Genomic DNA, 12077 nt, shown 5'->3' with positions numbered 1-12077 from the left:
TTCTGCAGAGCTGCCCTTTTGTTGCCTTCTCTGGAGCTGCAGCAGCAATGTCTGTGTGCAGAGCTGGGGGCAGATCAGTGCTGGCACAGCAGCTGTGCCCAGCAGCAGCAGCAGCACTTGGTGTTGGCAGTGCTGCTCCCGTGGCCCTGCCCCGCTGCCCTGGTGGCCCTGGTGTTGCTGCAGGGCCTGAGTGCTCTCGGGGCCGGGCACAGTCCTGGGGGTGGCAGTGCCGGGGCTGCAGCAGGGACAGGCCATGGGCACTGCTGGGGCAGCGCTGACGCCTCAGGCCAGGGCCTGGGGGCTCCAGGCTCCTTGCCCAGGCTCTCTCAAGAACACGGCCAGGCCAATGCTCAGCACAGAAAACCCCCGTCAGGAGCCCCAGAGTTGTGGTGTGGGGGCATGGACATGAGGGAGCACAAATGCCATCAGCCCCTGGGGCCAGGAAGGGCTGGGGGATGCCAGGGAAAGCACTCAGCTTTGTCCTGGCCTCTGCACTCAGCCAGAAAGTTTGTTCCCATCAGCTGGGACTTTCCTGTCCCACTGCAGACGCTGTTGCTCAGAGCCAGGGCTGCCTGGCAGCCACCCCCAAACTGCCCCGAGCCCTCTCCTCTCTGGCCCCACTCCCCATTGCAGTTCCTGACATTGGCACCATGGAAACATCCCTTGGGGAGCAGGATCACCCCACAAGTGCTGCAGGAATTGTCTGCAGGCTCCTGCAGTGCCTCACTCCCTTGCCAGGGGCAGCCCAGGTCAGGGGGGCACATCTGGGCTGCTGTGTCTGCCTGTGGGGCTCCCTGTTCTGGGCAAGGAGGAGGAGCTGCAGAGGCTCTGCAGGACTGACAGGATGGGCTTTGGGGCTGTGAGGAGAAGCTGAGGGACCTGGGCTGCTGCAGCTTCTGAAGAGGAGGCCCAGGGCTCCTCCTGCAACTGCTCCAAGGCTGGTTTCAGAGAATCCCAGAATCAGCAAGGCTGGAAAAAGACCTTGGAGATCATCAAGTCCAACCTGTGCCCTGACAGTGCCTTGTCTCCCCTGAGCCTCCTCTTCTCCAGGATCAACAACCCCAGCTCCCTCAGCCGCTCCTCACAGGACTTGTGCTCCAGAGCCCTCACCAGCCTTGGTGCCCTTCTCTGGACACGCTCCAGCCCCTCCATGTCCTTCCTAAATTGGGGGCCCAGAACTGGACACAGCACTCGAGGTGCTGCCCAACCAGTGCTGATCACAGGGGAAGAATCACTGCCCAGCTCCTGCTGGCCACACCATTCCTGATCCAGGCCAGGAGCCATTGGCCTTCTTGGTCACCTGGGCACACGGCTGGCTCATGTCCAGCCTGCTGTCCATCAGTCCCTGCAGGTCCCTTTCTGCCTGGCTGCTCTCCAGCCCTTCTGTCCCCAGCCTGGAGCGCTGCAGGGGTTGTTGTGGCCAAAGTGCAGGACCCGGCAGTTGGACTTGTTAAACCTCACCTTGTTGGATTTGGGCCCTGGATCCAGCCTGTCCAGGGCCCTGTGCAGAGCCCTCCTGCCCTCCAGCAGATCCACACTCACACCCAGCTTGGTGTCATCTGCAAATTTGCTGATGGTGGACTCAATTCCCTCATCCAGACCATCAATGCAGATACTTAAATCCACGCTGGCTGGCTCTGACCCCTCAGCCATCCTGTGGGTGCCCTGTGATGGCTCTCAAGGTGATCTGTTCCAGAACCTTGCCGGGCACCGAGGTCAGGCTGACAGGCCTGGAGTTCCCCAGATCCTCCTTCCAGCCCTTCTTGGGGATGGGCTCACACTGGCACCTCCAGTGCTCTGGCACCTCCCTGCTGAGCCAGGACTGATGGGAAATGATGGAGAGCAGCTTGGGAGCTTATCCACCAGCTCCCTCACCCCCCTAGGATGGATCCCATCCCATCCCATACACCTGTGAGCATCTGAGTGGCTCAGCAGGTCACCAGCTGCTTCCTCCTGGATTACAGGGGCAGTTCTGCTCCCTGTGCCCATCTGCCAGCTCAGGAGAACTCTTGTCCTGAGGACAGCCTGTCCTAATATTGAAAATTAAGACAAACAAGATGTTAAGTAGCTCAGACTTTTCCTTATCTTTAGTTACTCTATTCTCCACTGCATCCAATAAAGAGTAGAGGTTCTCCTTATCCCACGTTTTTCTATTAATTTATTTACAGAAATATTTTCTGTATTTTTCTATTTTTTTAGAAAATAGAAAATATTTTCTGTATTTTCTATTATTTTTCACAGAAGTGGCCAGGTTAAGCTCTAAATGAAATTTCACCTCTCAGCTTTTCTTTCTGCATGACCTAACAACATCATTAAACACTTGCAAAGTTGCCTGACCTTCTGTCCGAAGCTGGTGCACCCTGTTTTTTTCCCCAGAGTTCCCACAAAATCTCCATGTGCAGCCAGGGCAGTCATTTTCCTCACCGGCTCATCTTTTGCCACACTGGGACAGGCTGCTCCTTTCCCCTTAAGATTACTTTCTTGAAATGTGCCCATCCTTCCTGGACCCCTTTGTTTCTAAAAGCTGTTTCCCATAAAACATTCAGTACGTGATACGGTACTCCCCAAATCAGCATCCTAAATAGGCCAAAGTCTGCCCTGCCTAATTCCAGTGTGGCAGTTTTGTTGCTGCCCCTCCTTCTTTCACAGAACATTGAAAACTTGATCATTTCATGGTCACTGTGCCCCAGGCAGCCTCTGACCCCCCCATCTGCCACCAGCCCTTCTCTGTTTGTGAGCAGCAGGAGACAGAGCTTTCCTTGGGAGTGGAGTGCTACCAAAAATTCGGTGAAACAGAAAACTCCTTCACACCACTGCAGCATTAAGAAGCAGCATTCATTATTCAGCCGGATGCACGGGGGATAGCTCCTCCCAAAGCCGAGCATGCTGAGTGCAGGAAAGTTTCTGTTCATATTCTGTATTTTGCACACATATTCATTGATTATCCTGGACTAAATACACATCTGATAATCATTTCCCCAAAATCATTAACATATTTCCCCTCCCCTTTACCCATGCTCTCTTCTGTCCTGGGGGTCTCTCTGGTGGTCCCTGGTGGTCGTGGACCCCAATGTTCCCGTGGGCCTGGCTGAGCTGGCAGGACACTGAGGCTGGTGAACTTCCAGCTCCCCTTCTCACACAATGGGCATTGTGTGGTTTCCATAGGCCTGGGGTTTTGGAGAACAAGCTCCAGGTGTCAGCTCACCTGGTGGAAACAATTTATCATCTGTAACATGAGGTCACAGAGTGGGCTATGACATCACAGAGTGGGTTATGTGAGGCCATCGGGCAGCTACGACATCATAGACTGTCTGTGACAGCCCAGAGCCTGCTGTGACATTACAGGGCAGCTCTGTGACATCCCAGAATGGATTGTGGCATCAGAGACCAGCTCCGTGACATTAGAGAACGAGCTGTGACATCCCAGAGGGGCTGTGTGACATCCCAGGAGGGCTGTGTGAGGTCACTGGGTTGGTCACTCCACCCCAGCTCCCCCTCACAGTTTCTCCCAACAAGTCCAATGCTGTTCATGCCCAGCGGGGTCCCTGTCCCCCGGTATCCCCCTGGTCCACCTGGAGCCACAGCCTCCACCAAAGGATGTTCCACAGGATCCACCCCAGAGCCTGACACGGGGAAAAGAGGCCAGGGCTGTGTGACCAGGACATCAAGGCCGTGGATTATCCAGGTCCCTGTGGCCTGGGTTGGGTTCCCCAGGGCAGGAAAGATGTCTGGCAGCTGGAGCAGGCTTAGGGAAGGGCCTCCAAGGTGGGGCTGGAGCCCTTGGGCTGTGAGCAGAGGCTGAGGGAGCTGGGCTTGTCCAGCCCGGAGCAGGGAAGGCTGAGGGGCTCCTCATCCCAGCCTGGCAGTGCCAGCGAGGAGGGGATGGAGAACACAGAGCCAGGTTCTTCACTGGGGGCCTGGTGGGAGACAAAAGCCAATGGGTGGAAGGGGAAAGACGGGCGATCAGCCAGGCCAGGAGGAGATGAAATGAGTCAGGCTGGTTTCAGCATTTCCTCAACACCAAAAGCAGCCTGACCTCCCTTCTCTATCCACCACTGACAGCTTTGCAAATCAGGAATTGTTCGATCTGTTTTTCCCCCACTCCAGGATTAGCATCCTGATACAAGAACTTAATTGTGTTTATATCTGTCACAGAACCACGTTTGTCTAAAATCAATTTTATTATGGAAATCACTTGTGGCTGTTGGACTCATCAGACACTGCTGGGACGTTGCACATAACTCAGGGAAGAGCGTGATTGTTATTACATTGTGTCCTGTTCAAGTGTGGTCTGCTGGCCATGAAGAGAAACTTTCTGTGCCTCTGAGTCTCACCAGTTCCTGACCCCCAAAGGACACAAACCTGATGAGTTGTGGTTCCCACTCCAGTGGTGGCACTTGGAGCTCCCTCCATCCCCAGAGCAGAGCTGCCTTGTCCCAGAAAGTCCCTGGCAATGCAGGGATGAAGGAAACAGGACAGGCTGTGGGGATCAGGGGCAGGGCATGGCCAGGGATTTGGGGTGGTTGTGAGCCCAGGGCAGGACCCGGCCCTTGGCTCTGGTGAACCTCATCCAATTGTCCTGGGCCCATGGCTCCAGCCTGTCCAGATCCCTCTGCAGAGCTTCCTGCCCTCCAGCACAGCCACACTCCCACCCAGCCTGGGCTCACCTGGGAACTGACTGAGGGTGCCCTCGATGGCCTCGTCCAGATCAGCAATAAAGAGATTTCACTGACCTGGCCCCAATCTTGAGCCCAGGGGACAGCCCTGGATGTGACTCCATTCCTCAGCTGCTCTGAGTGCCAGGGCTTGGATGAGGGAAATGGTGGGGAGGGGGTGGGACAGAGTCTGATTGATTGTCAGCCATGAAGGGTCTTGATTTTCATATCTGTTCAAACTGCATTAGGGGGTGCTGGGGGTCAATATCAATTGGACATTGCTGATATCAATCTAGAAACAGGAAAAGAACAATTCTCTCTGCACTGTTTTCAATATAGTATATTCATTTGGAATACACTTCTGAAACCTGACTAATTAACCACAAAAGAATTGAGGACTTGAATTATTTCCAGGGGCTTTTCTTGTCTTGGGTGTTTTGAACAGATGTTTATGAGCTTTTACCATGCAATTCCTGAACTGAAGAGCTCAAGAAGGGAGAGGCGTCTGGAGTAGGAAAATTCATCAGCAACCTCCAAGGGGCTGAGGATCCATCCCCATCAGAGCAGCAAGGAGCAGAAATGGGCAGAGCTTTGTGGCTGCCCCAGCTCTGGGATGGGCCCTGGGCCTGGAGCAGGAGCAGCTCTGGAGGGCCCCAAGGCCGGGGCTCTTGTGCTGGCCTGGGCAGATGGGATGGCAGCAGGGGCTGCAGAGCTCTCAGCAGCTGAGCCAGAGGGGAGCAGGGCAGCCAGGGAGCCTCCTTGTGCCTTGGGCAAGCCCCTTCCCCCATGGCTGGGGCTGAGTCCTGGCTGAGCTGCAGCTGCTGCTGTGCCCTTGGCAGGGGCTGAGGCCGTGGGGCCAGTGGCCAGAGCAGCCTGGCCTGAGCAGAGCTGTGGGGCCAGAGGCGGCTGGGCTGTGCTGGGGAGAGGCCCTTGGTGCTGCACAGAGCTCAGGGCAGCTGGCAGAGCTTGCAGGGAGCTGGGCTGGGCTCCGAGAGCCTGGCCCAGAAACCAGCAGTGTCCATCTCAGCCTGGCTGAGCGTGCAGGGGCAGGACTCAGCCCAGGCCTTGTGGGGCAGGGCCAGCGCCTGTGCAAGGCATTGAAAACAGGCAAGTGCCCGAGAGAGGAGGCTGCTCTGTGCCCTTGGGGGCATGGACACAGCAGGGAGGGGGCCCAGGACATTTGTCAGCGCCAGCCTCTGTCCCCAGCCCTTGGCAGCCCTGGCTGCTGAGCCCAGCTTTGGCCTGGGCTGAGTTTGGCTGTGGCCCAGCTCCATCCTGCTGCGGGGCTCAGGGCCTGTTCCCGGCCATGGCCAGCCCTGGCCGGCCTCTCTGCTGGCCCAGAGGCCGGCAGAGCCCGGGGCAGGGCTGTCTGTGCAGCCCCACAGGTGCCACGGGCTGGGCAGGAGCTGGCAGAGGCTGCCCAGCAGGGAGGCCATGGGGCACAGAGCCCCAAGGCTGCCGTGGGCACCACGGCACAGGGGCCGTTCCCAGCCGCAATGCTCCTGTCCTGGGCTGGGCCTGCACAGGGGCTGTGGCACCATGGCTGGGCCAGCACAGGGCCACCAAGGGGCCACGCAGCCGCTGCCGGGGCTGGCAGCAAGGCCGGGCACAGACAAGGAATTGCTGAGCGTGGCCTGCGCTGGCCAGGGCTGACTGTGCCAAAGGCAGAGCTCAGCTGCCCTTGGGGGCTGCAGGAACACTCAGGAGCCCAAAGAGCCTCCATGGCTGCGCTGGAGACCAAGGCTGGAGCAGGGAAATGCAGGGCTGCTGCGCCATGGCGAGGGCATGGAATTCCAGCACACACCTCAGCTCTCTGATGATCCCGGCACCATGCTGGGCCCTGTTTCAGCCTGGAGCAGAGCAGATGTTGATGGCACAGGAGCCCTGCGGGGCTGGCAGGGACCTGCAGCTTGCAAGGTGCTCTGCTCTCCCTCAGCTCCTCTCTGAGAGGTCCAATCCCAGCTGGGCACCTCAGGGCACAAGTGGCACTGCCTGTTCATGGGCACACAGCTGATGTCTGCCTGGAAAGAGGCAAAGGTTTTAATACCTCTTATTTTATTAGTATACAGGCACATTTTTATTACCTGGGTCACTTGAGTACTTTAAAGAAATGGCAAAGTTTTCCCTCTAGGGACAGGAATTTCCTGCAAGTGTACTGATGGCAGGAGAAGAAAGACTGATCTTCACATCTACTTGTGTCATTAGTATCCTGTTTATTATTTCCTCTCCCTCTTCTTTCAGGTATTTTCAGCTCTCCTTTTTAAATGGCCATGTCTAAGGACATCTCTTCATTTAGACCAGGTGGATCTATATATTTCCCGTTGCACCTAGACTTCCTCCTCCCGATGCTTTCTGGTCATTCAAGTGTCCCTCAACAGACTGGCTTCATGCTTTGAAAGTCAGGGAGTGGCCCAATCTTTCTGAAGTTCAAATAAATATGAATTATATTTTATTCTGTTTATATCTATCACAGAATTGCCTTTTCTTATGTATTCGTCTAAAATTGTTCCTCTTGCACATAGCTCAGGAAAGAATGTGATGGTTATTAAATTGTGTCCTGTTCAACTGTGGTCTGTTGGCCATGAAGAGAAACTTTCTGTGCCTCTGAGTCTCACCAGTTCCTGACCCCCAAAGGACACAAACCTGGTGAGTTGTGGTTCCCACTCCAGTGGTGGCACTTGGAGCTCCCTCCATCCCCAGAGCAGAGCTGCCTTGTCCCGGAAAGTCCCTGGCAATGCAGGGATGAAGGAAACAGGACAGGCTGTGGGGATCAGGGGCAGGGCACAGCCAGGGAGAAGAATGACTTTTGATCGAGCTGTGCCTTCCCTTGGCTTTGTTGGCTGACAAGAAATGAACATCCCTCTGTGTCTCGGGCAGCTCCTTCTCCAGGGAAAGCAGGTGGGAGTTGGAGCCAAGGAGCTGAAAGCTGCAGGTGCAGCCTGGGCTGGAGGGAGCTCAGATTTGCACAAGGCTGCTCTGAGTGCCAGGGCTTGGATGGGGGAAATGGTGGGGTGGGGGTAGGGACAGAGTCTGATTGATTGTCAGCCATGAAGGGTCTTGATTTTCATATCTATTCCAACTGTGTGAGGAGGTACTTAGATTTAGAGTCAATTGGCGATTGCAGTTATCAATGTATTAACAGTAAAAAAAAAAAACTATACAGAACTTAAAAAATCTTTCTCACTGTCTTTTTAAATATAGTGTATTCACTTGCAATAGGCTTCTGAAATCTGTCTAATTAACCACAAAAGATTTGAAAACTTTAATTATTCCCAGAGGTTTGGCTTGTTAAGGTGTTCTGAATGTTAATGAGCCCTGGGGCACTGAATTCCTGAACTGAAGAGCTGAAGGCTGAAGAAGCCTCTGGAGCAGTAAAATTCAGCAGCAGCCTCCAAGGTGCTGAGGATGTCAGCAGCCCCCACTGAGGCCATCCCTGCCCAGAGACCGTGGGGGAATGGGCAGACAAGGAGAGCGTCCCTGGGGCTGGGGCAGCAGAACTCAGAGGCAGCAGCGGCTCCAGCTGGGAAATGGAGTGTGGGATGGGGCTGTGAAAGCCCTGCCTGGGCTGTGCCAAGCAGGACACACAAGCCCTGACCCCCATCCCCCAAAAAACTCTCTCAAGAAGACATTTAAAAGGAATTGCAATTGTTTGTGTACTCTGTGTTGGATGCACTGGAGAAATACCCACAAGGGATTCTCAGGAGCTCCAAAGAACAAAACAGCCTTTACTGTCAACTTTAGGAAATAGGAGAAACTTTGGCAAAATTTAATTTGATATTCAGTGAACAGAAAACAGTTTTCAATGTATTAACTTGGCCCATTCAACTTCACAAACTCTATGCCTGTTCAATTTTAAGTTAATCAACATTTGCAAGAGGACAGAAGTAGAAGTAGACACAGAAAGAGAGAAAAATAAGATCTAGAGAAGCACACACAGAGCTACCAACTCCTGGATTCTAGCAGTGTTCAGATAGAAATTCCAAGAGGAGGTAGAGTCAAGATATGTGCTTGCCTTGTGTTCAGCCTTAAATACCCCTTGTTGTTCCTGGGCCCTTCCCCCAGGTGGGACTTGGGGTCATTTGGTCACTCAGGAGCTGGGCTGGGGCTCCAGAGGTGGCTGTGGAGCATTGCCTGTGCTGTGCCAGGGACTGGCATCCACTGCTGGGCTGGGATAGAGGCTCTGGGGGGATTGGGGTTCCAGGGCAGGGCAGGGCTGGGGTTCCAGGGCAGGGCAAGGCTGCACCTGCCCCTTCCTCCCCCACACATGAAATGTTTCCAGCCAACAATCGCCTCCAGTCTGTCACAACAGGCAACGTTGGAGGTGAAATCCCATTTCTGGCCATGGGCTCCTTGATGAGAAGGATGGTTCTTTTCCATCGGAAGGAAAGCCCAGAGCCCCAGTGTTTGGAAGGCAGGTGAGAGCCTCACTAGGCCAAGGCCAGCCAGACTTTTCAGGAATGGCAGATTTTGTCTGGGAGCAGTCTTTGGAGATTGGGAATTTTGGAGGTGGAAGCCAGTCTTGGCCATGGGCACCTTGAGAAGCAGGACAGTTCTTTCCCATAAAAAAGAAAAGCACAGACCCCAAATGTCTTAGGGACAGATGGAAAGTGACCTTCATGAAACCATTGCCAGACAGACCTGTCCTGGCAATATTCCCATGGGAACAATGCCGGGACATAAAGAAATTTGGAGGAGAAATCCCAATTCTGGCCAAGGGTGCCTGGAGGAGAAGGGCAGTTCTTTTCCATAGGAAGAAAATCCCAGAGCCCCAGTGTTTCAATAACAGATGAGAAGAGCCCCTCAGCATGCCAAGGTCAGCTGGACCAGTCAGGTGGCCCCTGGGAGGCCAAACCAGCCAGACCTGTTCCGTGTTCCCTTGGTTCCATGGGCCCCCCACAGTGTCACAATGGTCTCTGTGGTTCCCCAGGCCCCACAGTGTCACGTGATTCCTCTGTTCCATGAGGCCCACCATGTCACAATGGACCTTTGGACCCTGGTGGTTTGGGGTGTCACAATGGTCTCCTTTGGCTCCACAGTGTCACAATGGACCACTGATGACACAAGGCCCCTCTGTGTTACCCTGGGGCTTTGGTTCCATGGAGCCCTTCAGTGTCAAGACGAACCCTTGGTTTGATGGGATTCCTCTATGTGACTACGGCCCCTTGGTTTCATGAAGCCCTGCAGGGTCACAAAGGTCTCCTTTGGCTCCACAGTGTCACAATGGACCACTGATGACACGAGGCCCCGCACAAGGGGCCTTTGGTTCCATGCAGCCCTGCAGTGTCACAATGATCTCCTTTGGCTCCACAGTGTCACAATGGACCACTGATGACACGAGGCCCCGCACAAGGGGCCTCTGGTTCCATGCAGCCCTGCAGTGTCACAAAGGCCTCTTGGTCCCACAAGGCCCCACAGTGTCACAATGGTCCTCTTGGTTCCGTGGGGACCCCCAGGGTCACAATGGTCTCACTGGTTCCATGAGGCCTCACAGTGTCCCAATGCTTTGCTTATTCCATGGGGCCTCATAGTGTCCCAATGGTCTCCATGATCCCACGAGTCCCCTCAGTGTCTCCATGGTTCCATGGGCCCTGTGCTGGTGCATTCCCTCCTCCCTTCTCAGGTCGCCCTGAGAAATGGAGAAATTTCTCACTGAGAAATTTTGCACTGAGAAATGGAGATGATCCAGAAACATTCTCTAGCTGCTTATAGAATGAGTTGTCCACCTCTTCTTCCTGGTTGGGTGGACGATAACAGACTCTCAGTAGGATGTCAGCCTTGTTGGCCTTCCCCTTAATTCTCACCCGTAGACATTCAACTTCATCTTCATACATTTCAATACCTATGGTGCCAAAACCCTCCCTAATATAAAGGGACCTCTTCTCCCTTTCCTATCTCCCCTGAAGAGCTTGCAGCCATCCAGTGCAGCACTCCAGCTATGTGAGTCATCCCACCACGTTTCTGTGATGGCAATTACATCATAGCTCTGCTGTTGCACCATGACCTCCAGCTCTTCTTGTTTGTTACCCATGCTGCGTGCATTGCTGTACATGCACCTCAGCTGGGCTGCTGATTTCCCCCCTAACTCAGGCTTACCACCCTTGGGCCTGCTTCCAGACAGCCCAGATGCATCTCCCTCCCCCTTCAGACCTAGTTTAAAGCTCTCTCAACAAGTTCTGCCACTTCATGAGCTAAAATTCTTCTGCCTTTAACAGAAAGATTGAGCCCGTCTGGTCCAAGCAGGCCAGGTGCTGTAAAAGTTGCCCCATGATTAAAGAATCTGAAATTCTGGTGATGACACCAACCTTTGAGCCACTCGTTGATAATGTGAGCTCTCCTCTTGCTTTCACCGTTTTTCTCAGACTCCAAAGGGACTGAGGAAAAGACTGTCTGTGCCCCTGTCCTAATAACCACCTGACCCAATGCCCTAAAGTCCCTTTTAATTGTCCTGACACTCCTCTTTTCAATCTCATCACTGCCAGCCTGGAGTATCAGCAGTGGGTAATAATCAGAGGGCTGAATCAGCCCAGGCAGTGTCTCAGTGATATCCCGTACCCAGGCCCCACGGAGGCAGCAGACCTCTCTGTGGGGTGGGTTTGGTCGATATATGGGGCCCTCTGTTCCCCACAGAAGGGAGTCACCCACCACGATTACCCTTCTTTCTCTTTTGATGTCAGAGGTGGTGATCTGTCTCACAGATGAATCATAACTGGGAGGCTCACTGGGCAGATAATTTTCTTCTAAACCATCTGGCTGACTCTCCAGATGCAGGGGATCATACCTAATCTGAAGTGGCACCTGGCTTGGGAGGGGGGATTGGGAGGAATTTTTATTATTACCTCCATCCTAAAGTAGGTACCCACTACCACTCCCCTTCATTGGCCAGGTGTTCTTCTATAGCCTGACAGTGGGGGCATGGGAGACAGCAGGAACAAGGAGAGCATTGCTGCCCTGCCAGACCTCATGGAACCAAGGATCCATTGTGACACTGCCGGGCGTTGGGGGTGCAAGGATCCATTGTGACACTGCAGGACCCAAGGATCCAAGGGACTTTGTGACACCAAGGGGTCCCATGGAACCAAAGGGACATTGAGACACTGGGAGGCCTCATGGAATCATGGAGACCATTGGGACACTCTGGGACCTCATGGAACTGTGCTGACACCAAGCTGGGTGTGAGTGTTGATCTGCTGGAGGGTAGGAGGGCTCTGCACAGGGCCCTGGACAGGCTGGATCCAGGGCCCAAATCCAACAAGGTGAGGTTTAACAAGTCCAAGTACCAGGTCCTGCACTTTGGCCACAACAACCCCTGCAGCGCTCCAGGCTGGGGACAGAGGGGCTGGAGAGCAGCCAGGCAGAAAGGGACCTGCAGGGACTGATGGACAGCAGGCTGGACATGAGCCAGCCGTGTGCCCAGGTGGCCAA

At 54.3% G+C, this 12077-nt stretch overlaps 2 pseudogenes; one reads left to right on the top strand and one right to left on the bottom strand.

The window, feature by feature from the left end:
• Positions 1-12077, top strand: part of LOC128820668 (uncharacterized) — a 1438581-nt pseudogene that overhangs the window by 540752 nt on the left and 885752 nt on the right.
• LOC128820667 (uncharacterized) overlaps positions 1-12077 on the bottom strand; it is a 2212279-nt pseudogene that overhangs the window by 1853938 nt on the left and 346264 nt on the right.

Source organism: Vidua macroura, chromosome 30, assembly GCF_024509145.1.
Source record: "Vidua macroura isolate BioBank_ID:100142 chromosome 30, ASM2450914v1, whole genome shotgun sequence".
Lineage (NCBI taxonomy): Eukaryota > Metazoa > Chordata > Aves > Passeriformes > Viduidae > Vidua > Vidua macroura.
This window is presented reverse-complemented; position numbering and strand designations above follow the sequence as displayed.